The following is a 17,589-nucleotide window of genomic DNA, read 5'->3' as shown; positions in this document are numbered from 1 at the left end:
GTAACTTTTTTCTTTGTGATAACTTCCCTTTCACTACTATGATTTCTTATATCTGCATGCCTTTCAAGAGTGTTTATCCTGCCTGCATGATACAAGAGCAGGGAGGGGTTGGGAGAACATCATCCAGACTTCAGGATGTAACAAAGGGATTTGGATCCTACTAATTATGTTGAGACTTCAGTCAACAATCTAGACCATGAGCTACTGGGGACATCTCACTTGCAGATTCCTCCAACTTGCCCAAAGGCACATCCAATGCACTGTGTCTTTCACACATATTCCTTTACAACAAGGCTGGTTCCCTGTGAATAACCCCAATAGTGGCAGACTTAACAGTAGGCTAATAAACATGTGCAGAAAGCCAAACCAAATCTCAAAAAGTAAAAGAAAGCCACAAGCATTAGCATTCAGTAGTGCCTTCAGGAAAGCAGACAAGAGGCTTTCAGCACACAGAATGCCTCTGCAAGATGGAAAGATGACATATATGATATTAAGAATTAGTGTCCATGAGAGAACAGAATGTGTAGACCAGATTTATCATTGAAAATGACTGAAAAATCCTCAGATTACCTAGAAGAATTGACAAAAGATGTTTTTTCTCCTAAGTCAGTTGGTAAAAATGAGCTGACTGCTTCTTTAAATCCAAAAACAAAACTTGAAAGGAACAGGAAAAATCAAGGACACATGACACCACCAAAGGGACACAATAATTTTATTGTAACTGATTGCAAAGAACTGAAGATATATAGTTTGCTTAACAAAGAATTCAAAGTATTTGTTTTAAGGAAGCTCAAAGAGCTTCAGGAAACACAAAAAGATTCACCAAAATCATAAGAAATTTACAAACAAATTGAGAAGTTTAACAGAGAGATTGAAATAATAATATGATGAAATATATGAATCACATAATTATAAAGAAAACATCTAGAGATGAAGAGTACAATGAATAAAATGATGTATGCTATAGAGAGCAACAATAGAAAATTTAATCAAGCAGTAAAAATAATATGAAGTTGAAGACAGATCATTTGAAACCATGCTGTTAAAGAGAATAAAATAAATATAATGAAAAAGAATAAAGAATACCTACATAAATTTTCAGAGAACATTAAAATAAACAGTTTTGACATTATTGGAGTATCAGAAAGAGAAATGGGCAGAAAGATAATTTTAACAAATAACAACAAAACTTCTTAAATTTGGGTAGAGGTTGAGACATCCAAGCTCATGAAATTCATAGCTCCCCAAAACATTCAATTCAAAGAGATCTTCTTTAGAACACTTTATAATAAACCTGTCTAAAAAAAACCTAATGGATAATTTTAAAGTGTCAAGAGACAAACATTATTTGCATTAGGGGAACCACCATAAAATCGTTAGCATATTATTCAGCAAACATGTTTCAAACCAGGATAGAGTAAAATGACATATTCAAAGTACTGAAAGAAAAACAAAACTGTCACTAAAGAATAAATTTCCTAGTAAAGCTGTCCTTCAAAAAAGGAAAAAGACCATCAAATATAAACAAAAGCCTAGGGAATTCATAATCATTACACCTGCTTTAAAATAAATTCTAAATTTAATCTTCCAGCTGAAATAAAAGGATGTTAATCAGTGCATGAAAACACACAAAATATAAAACAAGATGGTCAAAGTAAGTATATACTAAAATTCAGAAAATCTCATACTAAAAACGTTGGTGTGTTGCCAACTTAACTTTATGGTGCAGCTACTCTGGAAAACAGTATAAAGTTCCTCAAGAAGTTAAAAATAGAAGTCTCTTATGATCCACAACTTCACTAGTAGGTATTTATGCAAAGAATACAAAAATACTAGTTCAAAGGGATACATGCACCCTATTTGTAGCAGCATTATCTGCAATAGCCAAATTGTAGAAACAGCCCAAGGGTACATCAACTGATGAAAGGATAAAGAAGATGTGGTATATATAAACAATGGAATATTAGTCAGACATAAAAAAAAAAAACAAAGAAATCTTTCCATTTGCAATTGCATGGATGGACTTAGTATTATGATAAGTGAAATAAGTCAGTCAGAGAAAGACAAATATTATATGATTTCACTCGTGTGGAATTTAAGAAACAAGAAAACAGGTTAAAAAAGAGAGCAAAACCAAGAAACAGAAACTTAACTCTAGAGAACAAACTGATGGTTACCAGAAGAGAGGTGGGTGGGGGGATGGGTTAAAAAGGTGATGGAAATTAAGGACTGCACTTGTAATGAGCAGCAGGTGTTGTATGGAAGTGTTGAATGACTAAATTATATACCTGAAACTAACGTTACACCGAATGGTAACTAACTGGAATTTAAATAAAAACATTAAGGGACGCCTGGTTGGCTCAGTTAAGCAACCAAGTCTTGTTTTCAGCTCAGGTCATGATCTCATCGTTCAGGAGTTTGACCCCTGCATCAGGCTCTGTGCTGACAGTGCGGAGACTGCTTGGGATTCTCTCTCTCTGTCTTCTCTCTGTCCCTCCCCACTTGCTCATGCATGCACTCTCTCTTTCAAAATAAATGATTAAAAACTTAAAAAACTTAAAAAAATATATATACATTAAAAAAGATCACTTAACTTTAGTAAAAATGTTAAAGGTCAAGATAGTAAAGATAACCATAACTATAAAAAATTTTAACGGATATACAATATAAAATAAGTAAATTTTGTCATCAAAAACATAAAGTGTATGTGGGAAGTGAAGAGAAGTGTAGTTTTTGGGGCACCTGGGTGGCTTAGTCAGTTAAGCTTCCGACTTCGGCACAGGTCATGATCTCACAGTCTGAGTTCAAGCCCCGCATCAGGCTCTGTGCTGACAGCTTAAAGCCCGGAGCCTGCTTCAGATTCCATGTCTCCCTCTCTCTCTGACCCTCCCCCATTCATGCTCTGTCTCTCTCTGTCTCAAAAATAAATAAACATTAAAAAAAAAGAAAAGTGTAGTTTTTGTATTTGTTAGAATTATGTTGTTAGGAGTTTAAAATGACTTATATTTACAAAATGTTTTGTGATAGCCACATGGTAACCAGAAAGGGAAAATCTACAGTGTATAAACAAAAAGAGAAGGCTTTAATGAAGCATTTAATGAAGAGAAGTGGCTTTAAATAAACAACTCCAGGAAATCACCATTTCACAAATGAAGAAAGAAAAATATTAAGGAAGGAACAAAGTAAAAATAAGAAAGCTAGAAAACAAGAATATGGCATTAGTAAATATTTACCTATTAATAATTACTTCAAATATAAATGGACAAAATTCTGCAATCTGTAGACATATTATGTCAGAATGGATTAGAGAAGAATGAATAAGACCTAGGGATTTCCACAACATGACATTACAGGAAGATCCTGAATTTACCACTCCCATGGATACACCAAATCTAGAGCTGCATATGAATCATTTCCCTCTGAAAAAGTTCTGAAAACTAATCCACAACAAGGGATTAAAAGACCACATCAAATCTCTGAAACAAAGGATTAAAAGATGACATTAAATAGGTAGGAGAGGTAGAAACATCAACTTGTCCCCATTCCACACCCAGTATGTCATCACACTATAGGGAGGTAGCTCACTGATCCAGCCTTTCTCTTAAAGAATTGAGGAACTTCTGCTCCACATTGGACTCCCCAATTCCTGGGATCTGAAGTAGATAGGTGAGCCAATAAATGTGTGACTTAGAAAATCAGTAATTTTGACAAACGAGGCACTGAAACTGCTATAGGAAACAGATTTCCCTATTAAAGAGCTTCATGTGGTCTCACTTGCCCCAAAGCCAGAATAAACAAACAAAAAACAAACCAAAAACCCACTAGTTTGAAAGCACCTAGACTATAGGTAAATGAATTTAATTGCTGATTTAAAAGCATCTTCTGGAGAAGTAGGGACCAGTTGAAACTATCTTTGGAGATGAAGCTGTAACAGATTCAAATTTTATATTCTTCACATAGCTTGCTAACACAGGTTGCCAAACTCAGACACAGCAACTTGATGCCAACTTGCTTAGGTACTCAAGGGATAGCTGCCATGGCACTAGCCCACTATATTTCTGACTGGAGAACATGGATAGTTGTAACATTCCCCTGCTCCATGGCTGGTGCTGGCAAACATGAGCCAAATCATCAAGACATTCCACTATTCCAAGCCTAAAGCTGATGCATGTACAAATACAAGACACTCTCCTGTTGCCTTACTGAAGAACACAGGTGCATGCAGTCAAGATATTTCCCCACCTTTTTTTCTGAGGCCAGGGAGTATGTTCTGCCCCCTACAGTCCCCAGTTCTCCAGCTAAATGCACCAGATGCATGCAATGAACATAGGTAACATGATTGCCTAACACTTGTGGCAAAGGAGGCTGGCATTCCTGAGCTCCATGAAATCGTAAGGAGCAGGAAGACAGTTATTGGGAAGCTACACCCCCAGGGCACTTCCCAGGTAGCACACTGATATATAACCCCCGTTTTCCTATTAAAAAGTTGTTTATTTGTTTGGCCTGGAGATTCAGCCTGAAGGACAGGCTTTATGTCTCCTACACATCTAGGGGCTAAGACACCATTTTTGTGCACCCCCTTGGCCTAGCTACAGCTTGATAAGGCCTGTCAGAATGTAGCTTATACACTCCTCTGGAGCCCCAATTTTTGCAATTGTCACCCAGATGACGCCTCCACATCTCCTGGTGCGGGGGAAATAAGAGAATATAATTTCATTCTGACAGGATAGTATATATTTTCATACTTTAAAAGCTGTTTGCATGAGTGTCTGGTTTCCAAACAGCCTGAGACTAAGTGTTGAATGAGATTCTTACTCTTGGAAAACTGAAAACACTTGGAACACCCTCAACAGCAAGGACATATCAAGAACAATCATGTTGTTTGTATAATCAAAAGAGTTTTAGGGATAATGAATAGCTAGGGTAATGTTATGTGAGGAGGTTCATCACCTACATAAACTGCAACTTCAAGGCTGAGAAATGCAGATGTTTCACCTAATACATAGAATCAGAGTCAAACAATATGAGGAAAGATAAATATTTTCCAAACAACAGTAACAACAAAATAACAAAATCTCAGCTAAAGATCTTAATGATACAAAGATAAGTAATTTTTCAGAAAAGTGTTCAAAGTAAAGGTCCTAAGGATGGTCCTTAGATTTGGAAGAATGGAGGAACAAGGTGAGAACTTCAAAAAAAGAAAACATAAAAAACATCAAAGAGTGGACACAGAACTGAAGAATACAATAAATGAACTGAAAAATAGACTAGAGTGGTTCAATAGGAGACTGGATGTAGCACAATAATGTATCAGTGAGATGGAAGAATAAAGCAACAAAACTCGTCCAGACAGAGTGGTAAAAAGAAAAACAAATTATACAATGAATATAATTAAGGGATCTTGGGAAAACATCAAGTGGGATAACATTCACATTATAGGGATCCCAGAAACAGAAGACAGAAAGTGGGAAAACAAATCTTTGAAGAAATAATGTCTGAAAATTTCCCAAACCTAGAGAGAAATAAGCATCTAAGTTGAGGAAGTGCATGGAGTTTCAAATAAGATGAGTCCAAAGATAGCCCCACCAACACATATTCTTATTAAAATGTTAAAATTTAAAATAGAGAATCAAGAAACAGCAAGAAAGAGTAAATAGATATGAATAAGGAAAACCACATGACTACCACATTTCTCAGCAGAAATTTTGCAGGCTAAAAATGAGTGGCATGACATATTCGAAGTGTTGAAAGGATTAAAACCTCCAAACAAAAATGTTTTACACAGCAAATTTATTATTAAGAACTGAAAGAGGGATTAATTTTTTTCCAAGTAAGCAAAAGCTAAAAGAGTTACTAAACATGAAAGAGGATTTCCTTGGGCTGAAAAGAAATGACACAAATTAATAACAAGAGAAGATATTAAAGATCTCACTAACAAAGATAAATATATATTAGAAATATTGGATTAGTCTCTTATAAAAGTTACTATAAAGATTAAAAGACAAAAATGGAAAAATTAATTAAAGCCACAATAATTAGCTGAAAAGTACATAAAGTAAAAAGACATAAAAAGTTACATTGAAAGCCAAACATATGGTGGAGTAAAAATGTAGTTTTGGAATGTGTTCTAATTTAAGTTGCTATCAATTTACGGTAGCCCGTTTTATACATAAAATGATATGTGTGAACCTCATGGTGACCACAACGTAAAAATTTATTGTAAGTTCACAAAATAAAATTAAAAAGGAAACTACAATAAACATAATAAAGCAAATGATGATAGATTAAAGAGAAAATTTTACAGCAATACAATAATAGGGAAATTGAACACCCACTTACATATATAGATAATCCAGATGGAAAATCAGTAACTCTTGACCCTAAATGACACATTCGATGAGATAGACTTAATAGATGTATATATAAAACATTCCATCCAAAACAATCAGGACACACATTCTTCTCAAATGCACATAAAACATTCTTCTGGATAGATCACATGTTCATTCACAAAATACATTTCAATAAATCCAAGAATCTTGAAATCATATCCGGTATCTTTTCAAACCTCAACGGTACAAAACTAGAAATCAATTTCAAGAAGAAAATTGAAAGAAAAATACAAACACATAGAGATTAAACAACATGTTACTGAACAAATACTATGGCATAGAAGACAACAAAAGAAAAATAAAAAAATTCCTCAAGGCAAATGAAAACAGAAATACAACATACCAAAATCTGTGTTACTGCAAAAGTGGGTCTCAGTGAAAAGTTTATTGTAATATAGGACCACCTCAAGAAACAAGAGAAGTATCAAATAAAGAATTTGAAGTTTTACCTAAAGTAAATGGAGAAAGAAATGCAAAGCCCAAAGTTAGTAGAAGGAAGAAAATAATAAATATCAGAGCACAAATAAATAAAATACAGACTAACAGGACAATAAAAAAGATCAATGAAATTAAGAGTTGATTCTTTGAAAAGATAAACAAAAATGTACAAATCTGTAGCTTGACTCACCAAGAAAAAAAGAGAGGACTCAAATAAAATTAGAAATTAAACAGAAGTTACAAATGATTGATATCAAAAAAAATACACAAGAACGCAAGAAGCTGCTATAAACAATTATATGTCAACAAATTGGATAATCTAGAAGAAACGGATAATTCCTAGAAACTTACATTCTTTCAAGATGGAGTCAGAAAGAAATATAAAACTATTTTTTTCAACGTTTATTTATTTTTGAGACAGAGAGAGAGACAGAGCACAAATGGGGGTGGGTCAGAGAAAGAGAGGGGGACACAGAATCTGAAGCAGGCTCCAGGCTCTGAGCCCTCAGCACAGGGCCCAATGTGGGCTTGAAACCACGAACTGGGAGATTATGATCTGAGCCCAAGTTGGACGCTCAACTGACTGAGTCACCCAGACGACCCCAAGAAATAGAAAATTTTGATAACAGTTACTAGTAAGGAGATTGAATCCATAGTCAAAAGCCTCCCAATGAGGAAAAGTCCAAGATGAGATGGCATCATTAGTGAATTTTACCAAACATTTAAAGATTTAATTCCTATCCTTTCAAACCCTTCCAAAAATTTGAAGAGAAAGGGATGCTTCCAAACTACTTTATGATACCTGTATTACCCTGATACTAAAACCAGACAAGGACAACACAAAAATATAAAAGTATAAGTCAATATCCCCAATGAATATAGATGCAAAAATTTTCAACAAAATATTAGAAAACTAAATTTAACAAAATATTAAAAGAATCATACACCATGATCAACTGGGATTTATTCCCATGATGCAAGAATGATACAGCATCTGCAAATCAATCAAAGATATATCACATCAGTGAAATGAAAATAAAAATTATATTATTATCTCAATTGGGCACCTGGATGGCTCAGTTGGTTAAGCGTCCAACTTAGTCTCAGGTCATGATCTCACAGTCCATGAGATGGAGCCCTGCATTGGGCTCTGTGCTGATAGCTCAGAGCCTGGAGCCTGCTTCAGAGTCTGTGTCTCCTCTCTCTACCACTCTCCCACTCATGCTCTGTCTCTCTCTCTCTCTCTCTCAATAATGAATAAAACACTAAAAAATTTAATTATATTACAGTCTCGATAAATTTATAAATAACATTCAACAAAATTCAACATCCATTTGTGATAAAAATAGAGGCCAAGTGGGTATAAAGGGAAGGTACCTCAACATAATGAAAGCCATATATGACAATCATGAACATAATATGGTACTCATCCAAGAAAACCTGAAAATTTTTCTCTAAGATCAGGAACAAGACAAAGATGCTCAGTCTCCCATTTTCATTCAACATAGTATTGGAAAACCAAGTCATAGCAATTAGGCAAGAAAAAGAAATAAAAACCATACAAATCAAAAAGGAAGAAATAAACTTGTCACTATTTGTATATGATATGAAAATATGTATAGAAAACCCTGAAGACTTCACTTGAAAACTGTTATATCCAATAAATACATTTGGTAGATTTGCAGGGTAAAATTTTAATACACAAATGTTGGGTGCATTTTTGTATACTAGTAAGCAACTATCTGAAAGATAAATCAAGGGGTGCCTGGGTGGCTTAGTCGCTTAAGCGTCCAACTTCGGCTCAGGTCATGATCTCACAGCTGTTGAGTTTGATCTTCACATCAGGCTCTGTGCTGATAGCTCAGAGCCTGGAGCCTACTTCAGATTCTGTCTCCATCTCTCTGCCCCTCACCCACTCTCCCTCCCTGACACACACTCTCTCTCTCTAATGTAACTAAACATTAAAAAAGAAAGATAAGCCAAGAAAGCAAACCATTCACATTTGCATCATAAATAATAAAGTATGTAGAAATAGATTTAACAAAGGAAGTCAAAGACTTATACACTGAAAATTATAAGACATTGATGAAAGAAGTTGAAGACATGAATAAATGCAAATTGAATACATGAATAAAGACAAAGATATTACATGCTCATATGTGAGGAATAAGTTTAGGAATTTTCTGAGCTTACACCAGTGGGTTAACAAGGCTTAAGACAAAAGCATCCAGAATAGGTACACAGGGCAAAAGACCCCCCAGCATAGAATACAAGCATAGGATCATTAGGATCAGAAGCTACTTCCACAGGATGAAAGCCTCCAGAATAGGTAAACAGGGTGATAGGCCCCCCACAGCCGGGTGAAATTGCCTGAAGCTGATTAGCAAAAGAAAGGTGCCTTGTTGGCCCTGAGGTAGTATGTCCTACCTGTCTTATCCCCTAGGTAAGTTAAGACGAACAGACACAGTGCCTGGTTCCTGCTGTAAACAGCCATCTGCTCAGTGCCAAGATTTTTTTTATTGACCCAAACCCCTAACACCACATATCGCCAAAACCCCCTTTCTCTCTCACATGTGATAATGATCACTGTTTCATTGTTTCTTTCTGTACATCCATCACGTTTGTAAGCTTCTGATCCTAATAAATATGGATCAAGGACCCTTACTTGGGGCAGTTGTCTCCTCCCAGACATTAGCCTCTCTCATATTTAATTCTGCATCCACTGTCTTGCTGGACAAGAAAGAACTCCAGACTCAAAGTCTGTGACACTCATGGATTGAGGGAAATAATATTGTAAAAATGTCCATATTACCTATAGTAATCTATAGTTTCAATGAAATCTCTATCAAAATTCCAATGGTATGTTTTATAGAAGTAGAACAAATAATTCTAAAATATGTCGAATTATAGAATATTCAGAATAGTCTAAATAGTGTTGAAGAATAACAAAGATGTATATACCAGGATCCCTGATTCTAGATTATACTAATAGTGATAATCACCAAAAGAATATAAACATAAAGCCCACACACATATAAGTGGAACTAAATAAACTGTTCATTTAAAAAGCCACATATACATGGGCAATTATTTTATGAGAAAGTAGCAGAAATATACAATGGAAAAAATGGTTTATCCAATAGATGGTATTGGAAAAACTGGACAGATACATGTAAATGAATCAGAATGGACAACTACCTTACAATATATGTAAAAATTAACACAAAATTAATTAAAGACTTGAATATAAGACTGGCAAACTTAAAACTGCAAAAAGAAAGCAGGCAGTAAGCTCTTTGGTATTATTATTATTATTATTATTATTATTATTTTAATCTGACTCCAAAGTCAAGAGAAACAAAAGCAAAAATATATAAATGGGGTTACATTAAATTATAAAGCTTTGGCACAGCAAAGGTAACCATCAAGAAAACAAAAATGTAACTGAGTAAATGGGATAAAATATTTGCAAATCATATATTCAATAAGGGGTTAACACCCAAAATACAATAAAAAATTCATACAAGTCAACAACAATAACAACATCAAAACAATGTGATTTAAAAATTAACAGATTATCTGAGCAGGCATTTTTTTTTCAGAGAAAACATAAAGGTGACCAATAGTCACATAAAAAGATACATATCACAAATCATAAGGAAAATGCAAATTAAAACCACTATGAGATATCAGATTATACTTGTTATGATGGTTATTATAGAAAAAACAAGAAATAACAAGTGTTGGTGAAAATGTGGAGACAAGAGTACATTTCGAACTGTGGGTGGGATGTAAATTTTTGCAGCCACTTTGAAAAACATTATGGAAGTTTCTCAAAAATCTTAAAATAGTACTACCATATGATCCAGCAATTTCACTATTGAGAACTTAGCCAAAGAAAATTAAAACACTAACTCAATAAGACATAAAAACCCCTATATTGAATGCAGCAATATTTACAATAGCTGAGATATGGAACTATCCCAAGTGTTCATAATGTATTAAAGAATAAAAAAATAAGATGTGGTATACATATACAGTAGACTATTACTTAGTTATAAAAGAGATTGAAATCCTGCCATTTGTTACAACATGGATGGAGCGAGAGGGTACTATGTTAAATTAAATTAATAAGATGTTGAAGGCAAACATCACACAATTTCACTTATATTGGAATCTAAAAAATAAATAAAACAAACTCAAGTGCATAGACACAGAACAAACTGATGGTTGCCAGTGGGGAGATGGGTTGGGAGGGGTGATATGAGTGACGTGGATCAAGAAGTGTAAACTTTCAGTTATAAAATAAATAAGTCATGGTGATGTAATATACATCATGGGAAATTATAGTAAATAACATTGTATTACATTTGTATCTTGACAAATCACTACTAGACTTATTGTGTTTATCATTTTTCAATGTACACAAATATTGAATCACCATGTTGTATACCTAAAACTCAGATAACATTGTATGTCAGTTATACCACAATAAAAAAAATAAGACCCAATTACACTGCCTATAAGAGACTCACTTCAGCTATAAGATCACAAATATGAACAGGGCTTTGGAAAATGTTGTTGGAATAGGAGAACCCTAGGCTCACCTTGTCCCACAAATACAACTAGATAATTATTAAATCAATCAAAATACACAGAAATTGACCTGAAGACCGACAGAACAAACTCCAAAATGAAAGGGATAGAAGAGTCCACATCATGTGGAGGTTCCTCAAAAAATTAAAATTAGACATATCCTATGACCCAGCAATAAACAGCACTGCTAGGAATTTACCCAAGAGATACAGGAGTACTGATGCATAGGGACACTTGTACCCCAGTGTTGATAGCAGCACTCTCAACAATAGCCAAATTATGGAAAGAGCCTAAATGTCCATCAACTGATGAATGGATAAAGAAATTGTGGTTTATATACACAATGGAGTACTGCATGGCAATGAGAAAGAAAGAAATATGGCCCTTTGTAGCAACGTGGATGGAACAGGAGAGTGTAATGCTAAGTGAAATAAGCCATACAGAGAAAGACAGATACCATATGTTTTCACTCTTATGTGGATCCTGAGAAACTTAACAGAAACCCATGGAGGAGGGGAAGGAAAAAAAAGAGGTTAGAGTGGGAGAGAGCCAAAGCATAAGAGACTCTTAAAAACTGAGAACAAACTGAGGGTTGATGGGGGGTGAGAGCGAGGGGAGGGTGGGTGATGGGTATTGAGGAGGGCACCTTTTGGGATGAGCACTGGGTGTTGTATGGAAACCAATTTGACAATAAATTTCATATATTGAAAAAAAAGGAAAATAGGAAAAAAGTCATCAAATTATAGTTGAAAAGTTGAAAATAAAAAAAAACAAGAAGAGGCCACATCAAAGAAGGCAGGAAAGGCAGAGATGTGGTTTAGGGTGAAAAACATGACAGATGCTATGGAGGGGAGGGAGCTGTGGTTACAGAGAAGGGTGGGTGAGGGAGAAGCACACAGATAAATGCACAAGGAGAAAGTTTCCTCAAAGCCATTGGCATGAAAATGAGACTGGCTACATTTGTTGAGTTCTTGCAGTCAGCAGGACTTAAAGTCTAGAATTTCAAAGGTCACCAGGCTTGGCTGGGATAGAGCCCAGAGGGCTCTGTACTGCCCCTGGAGAGAAGGCAGACAAATAACTTGGGGACACAGAACACTCATCTGAAGAACACCTGCAGCACACAGTAAGGAGATTATTTGCACTTTTCAGAGCATGTCCTTGAGAGGCAGCCTTCATGAAGACACCTATCCAGGAGAAAAAAAAAATAGCTTCTTCATGCCATTTACCTCCCCTGCCCCTCAGCATAAACACAAAGCTAACTTGAGAAACCAATGCAGTGTCAACAGTGGCTGCCTAACTGGCATAACCAAGCCCCACCCCAGTGCACTCTTTTGGGATAGCCCTTTATATTCACCCTTGCATCAGTCACAGAGTGGTAGAAACCCCCACCCCTGCTTCAGGAAGACCAGCACAAACCCCTGTACACACCACATCTTCAGACCAGAGAGTTCTAAAGGAGTTCAGTTATGGTGGAGGTGGTGTCACCTGTAATTTCACAAGCAGACCAGAGCACAGCTAGTTAAAACTAACCACATTCAGGGGTGCTTGGGAGGCTCAGTTGGTTAAGCGTCTGACTCTTCATTTTGGCTCAGGTAACGACCTTGCTATTTATGGTTTTAAGCCCCATGTTGGACTCCATGATGACAGTGTGGAGCCTGCTTGAGATTCTCTTTCCCTTTCTCTCTCTCTTTGCCTTTCCCTTGCTCTCTCGCTCTCAAAAATACATAAACTTAAAAAATATTTACAAAAAACATAATAAAACTCATCACATTCAGGCCAAGAAACAACAATGTCCACAGCAGGCAAGAAGAGACTACAGATAACTGTCCTGAAGGATAGAGCAGACAAAGTAAAACATCAGATATAACCCAGCACACACCAGAGGACACACGATGAAGTGACAGGGTCTGGGCACCACATGACCCTTCTTAAGGCCATTATTTTCAAGAGCAGGGGATATAACTGGCTTTTCTCACACGGAGAGGAAGGCAGAGATTTAGACAAAATGCAAAGATGGAGGAGTTTATCCCAAAGGAAAGAATAAATAAGGCCATGGCCAGAGATTTAAGCAAAATTGATATAAGGAACATGTGTGATGGAGAATATAAAGCAACAATCATAAAGGTACATGATGGGCTTGAGAAAAGAATAGAAGACATCAGTGAGACATGTACAACAAAGATAAAGACTTTGAAAAAATCAATCAAAGGTGAAGAGGGCAGTAAATGAAACCAGAAAATGCTTAATGCAATGAACAGCAGGCTAGAAAAAGCAAAGGAACTAATTAATGACCTAGAAGACAAAGTAATGGGAAGTCATGAAGCAGAACAAAAGAAAGAAAGAATATTGCAAGATAAGAATAGACTGAGGGAAAAAAGTGACCCTATAAAGCATAACAAAATTCATATTATTAAAGTCCCAGAAAAAGAAGAAAGAGAAAACCAAGCAGAAAATTTATTTGAAAAAATAATAGCTGAAAATCTCCCTAATCTGAGGACAGATACATCCAGATGCAGGAAGCACAGCAAAATCCCATCAAAATCATAAAAAGCATCAAAACATATTGTAATTAAATTAATAAAATATAGTGATAAAGAAACAATGTTGAAAGCAAGAAAACAAAATATGTCCTTAATTAAAAGTTAAGACCCATGAAGCTAGCTAGAGGTTTCTCAACATAAACAGGGCAAGCCTAAAGGGAGTGGCATGATATATTCAATGTGTTGAATGGGAAAAATCTGCAGCCAACAATACTGTATCTAGCAAGGCTATCGTTCAGAATAGAAGGAGAAATAGAGTACCCTCCCCCACCCACACAAATTAAAGGAATTTGAGACCACTAATACAGCCCTGAAGAAATAATAAAGAGGACTTCTTGAGTGTAATGCAGAGACAAAAATTAACAAACACATGAAAATATCAGAGAAAATGCCCAGAAACAATGACAAAACAAGTAAGTAATAAAATATCAATAAACACATATTTACCAATAATTAGTTTGAATGTGAATGGAGTAAATATGCCAATCAAAAGACATAGGGTGTCAGAATGGTTAAAAGGAAAAAGCATGACTTATCTATATTCTGCCCACAGGTGATTCATTTTAGACCTAAAGTCATCTGAAGATTGAAAGTGAGAAGATGGAGAAACTTTTATCACACAAATGAGTATCAAATGAAAGTCTAAGTAGAAATACTTAAACAAACTTTAAAACAAGGGATGTAACAAGAGACAAAAAGGACACAATATAATAACAAGGGGCACAGTCCAACAAAATGCCTAACAATTGTAAATATCTATGCAACTAACATGGGAGCACCAAAATATATAAAACAATAACGAGCATGAAGTAATTTAATAAATAATAATACAAACATAGTAAAGGATGTTTACACCAATGGACAGATCATCTAAACAGAAAATCAACAAGGAAACAATGGCTTTGAATGCCACACTTGACCAGATGGATGTAACAGATACATTAAGAACATTCCATCTTAAAATGGCAAAATATACATTCCATTCAAGTGCACATTTAACATTCTCCAAAATATATCACATATTAGTCCACAAAACAAGAATCAACAAATACAAAAAGATTGAAATCATCCATGCAATTTTTCTGACCACTATGTTATGAAACTAGAATTCAACCACAAGACAAAATCTGTAAAGACCACAAATACATAGAGGTTAAACTACATCCTACTAAACAACGAATGAGTCAACCAGAAAATCAAAGAATAAATAAAATGCATGCAAACAAATGAAAATGAAAACACAATATTCCAAAACTTATGTGATGCAAGAAAAGTGATCCTAAGAGTAATATAAACCTACTACAAGAAGCAAGACAGTCTCAAATAAGCAATTTAATCTTACACCTAAAGGAGCTAGCAAAAAAACAACAAACAAAGCCCAAAGCCAGCAGAAGGAAGGATACGATACAAAGAAAAGCAGAACTAATGTTATAGAGACTAAAATGCAATAGAACAGATAAATGGAACCAGTAACTGGTTCTTTGAAAATAATAATAAAATTGATGAACTTTTAGTCAAATGTATCAAAAAGAGAAGTGGAAAGAATTAAATAAATAAAATCAGAAATGTGAGAAAAAATAACATACTACACCACAGAAATAAAAACAATAACAAAAGAATAATATGAAAAACTGTATGTTCCAACCGGGACAACCTAGAAGAAATGGATAACTTCCTAGAAAGAAATAAATTATTAAATTTGAAACATAAAGTTAAAGAAAAGTGTAATAGACCAATATCCATTAATGAACTTGCATCAGTAATAAAAAATTCCAAAAAACAAAATAAAAAATCCAAGACCAGATGTATTCACAGGCAAATTCCACCCAAACCTTTAAAGAAGTGTTAATACCTACACTTGTCAAAGTATTCCAAAAACTAAAAAGGGAAGAAAAAACTCCAAATTCATTGTATGAGGCCACTCTAGGCCACTCTCTAAAAAAGAGAACTACAGGTCAATATCCGTGATGAACATGGATGCAAATATTCTCAACATAATACTACCAAATTAAATACAGCTATAAATTAAAACAGTCAAGGGTGTTTCAATATTTGAAAATCAATGAATGTGATACACCACATTATGAAATGAAAGGATAAGATCCTTATCCTTTCAGTAGATGTAGATGTACATGTACAGTACATGTACATCAGTAGATGTACAAAAATAATTTGACAAAGTACAACATCAATTCATGTTAAAAACCCTCAACAAAGTAGGGTTAGAAGGAACATACCTCAATGTAATACAGATTATATATGAAAAATCCACAGCTAATACCATAATCAGTGGGGGAGAAACTGAGGGCTTTTCCTTTATAGTCAACAAAGCAGGGCTGTCCATTCTCATCACTTCTATTTAACATAGTAATGGAAGTTCTGGCCACAGCAATAAGACAACAAAAAGAAATACAAGGCATCCAAATCAGCAAGAGAGAAGTAAAATTTTCCTATTTGCATTGCACATGACATGACTGTGTGTGTGTCTCTCTCTCTCTCTAGTTGTAGGTATATATAATATATACATTAAAATATATAATATAATATAATATAATATAATATAGATATATAATATATAATATATATATTTATATATATGATGTATATGTATATGATGTATATGTTGTTGTATATATTATATATACAACACCTAGACCTAGGTGTGTGTGTGTATGTATATACATACATACAAACATACATGACTGTGTGTGTGTGTCTCTCTCTCTCTAGGTGTAGGTATATATAATATAATATATATATATTTATATATATGATGTATATGTATATGATGTATATGTGGTTGTATATATTATATATACAACCCCTAGACCTAAGTGTGTGTGTGCATATATATACATATATATATTCACAAACCCAAAAGACTTCACCAAAAATCTACTAGAAAGATAAATAAATTCAGTATAATTGTAGTATGCAAAATCAGCATTGAGAAATCTGTTGCATTTCTATACATCAATAATGTTGCACCAGAAAGAGAAACTACAGAATGAATACCATTTATAATTGCACAAAAACACATTAAATACCTAGGAATAAACCTATCCAAGGAGGTGAAAGAAGTTTTCTCTGAAAACATGAAAGCAATAATGAAAGGAATGGAAGAAGGCACAAAGAAATGAAAAGACATTCCATGCTCATGGATTGGAAGAACAAATATTAAGATATCTATATTATGAGACACAATCTCCACATTTTATGCAATATCTATCATAATACCAAAAGCATTTTCACAGAGCTCATACAAGCAATCCTAAAATTTGCATGGAATCATAAAAGACCCTGATAGCCAAAGCAACTTTGAAAAAGAAAAGAAAAGCTGGAGGCATCAAAATTCCAGACTCAGGTTACATTACAAAGCTTTAGTAATCAAGACAGTATGGTACCGGCACAAAACTAAACACATAGATCAATGGAACAAAATAGAAAACACATAAATGAACCAACAACTAGATGGTCAATCAATCTTTGACAAACCAAGAAAGAATATTCAATGGGAAAAGACAATCTCTTCAACAAATGGTGCTGGGAAAATTTGACAGCAACATGCAAAAGAATGAAACTGGACCACTTTCTTATGCCATACACAAAAATAAATTCGAAAT

Source organism: Panthera onca, chromosome X (assembly GCF_046562875.1).
Source record: "Panthera onca isolate mPanOnc1 chromosome X, mPanOnc1 haplotype 2, whole genome shotgun sequence".
NCBI lineage: Eukaryota > Metazoa > Chordata > Mammalia > Carnivora > Felidae > Panthera > Panthera onca.
This window is presented reverse-complemented; position numbering follows the sequence as displayed.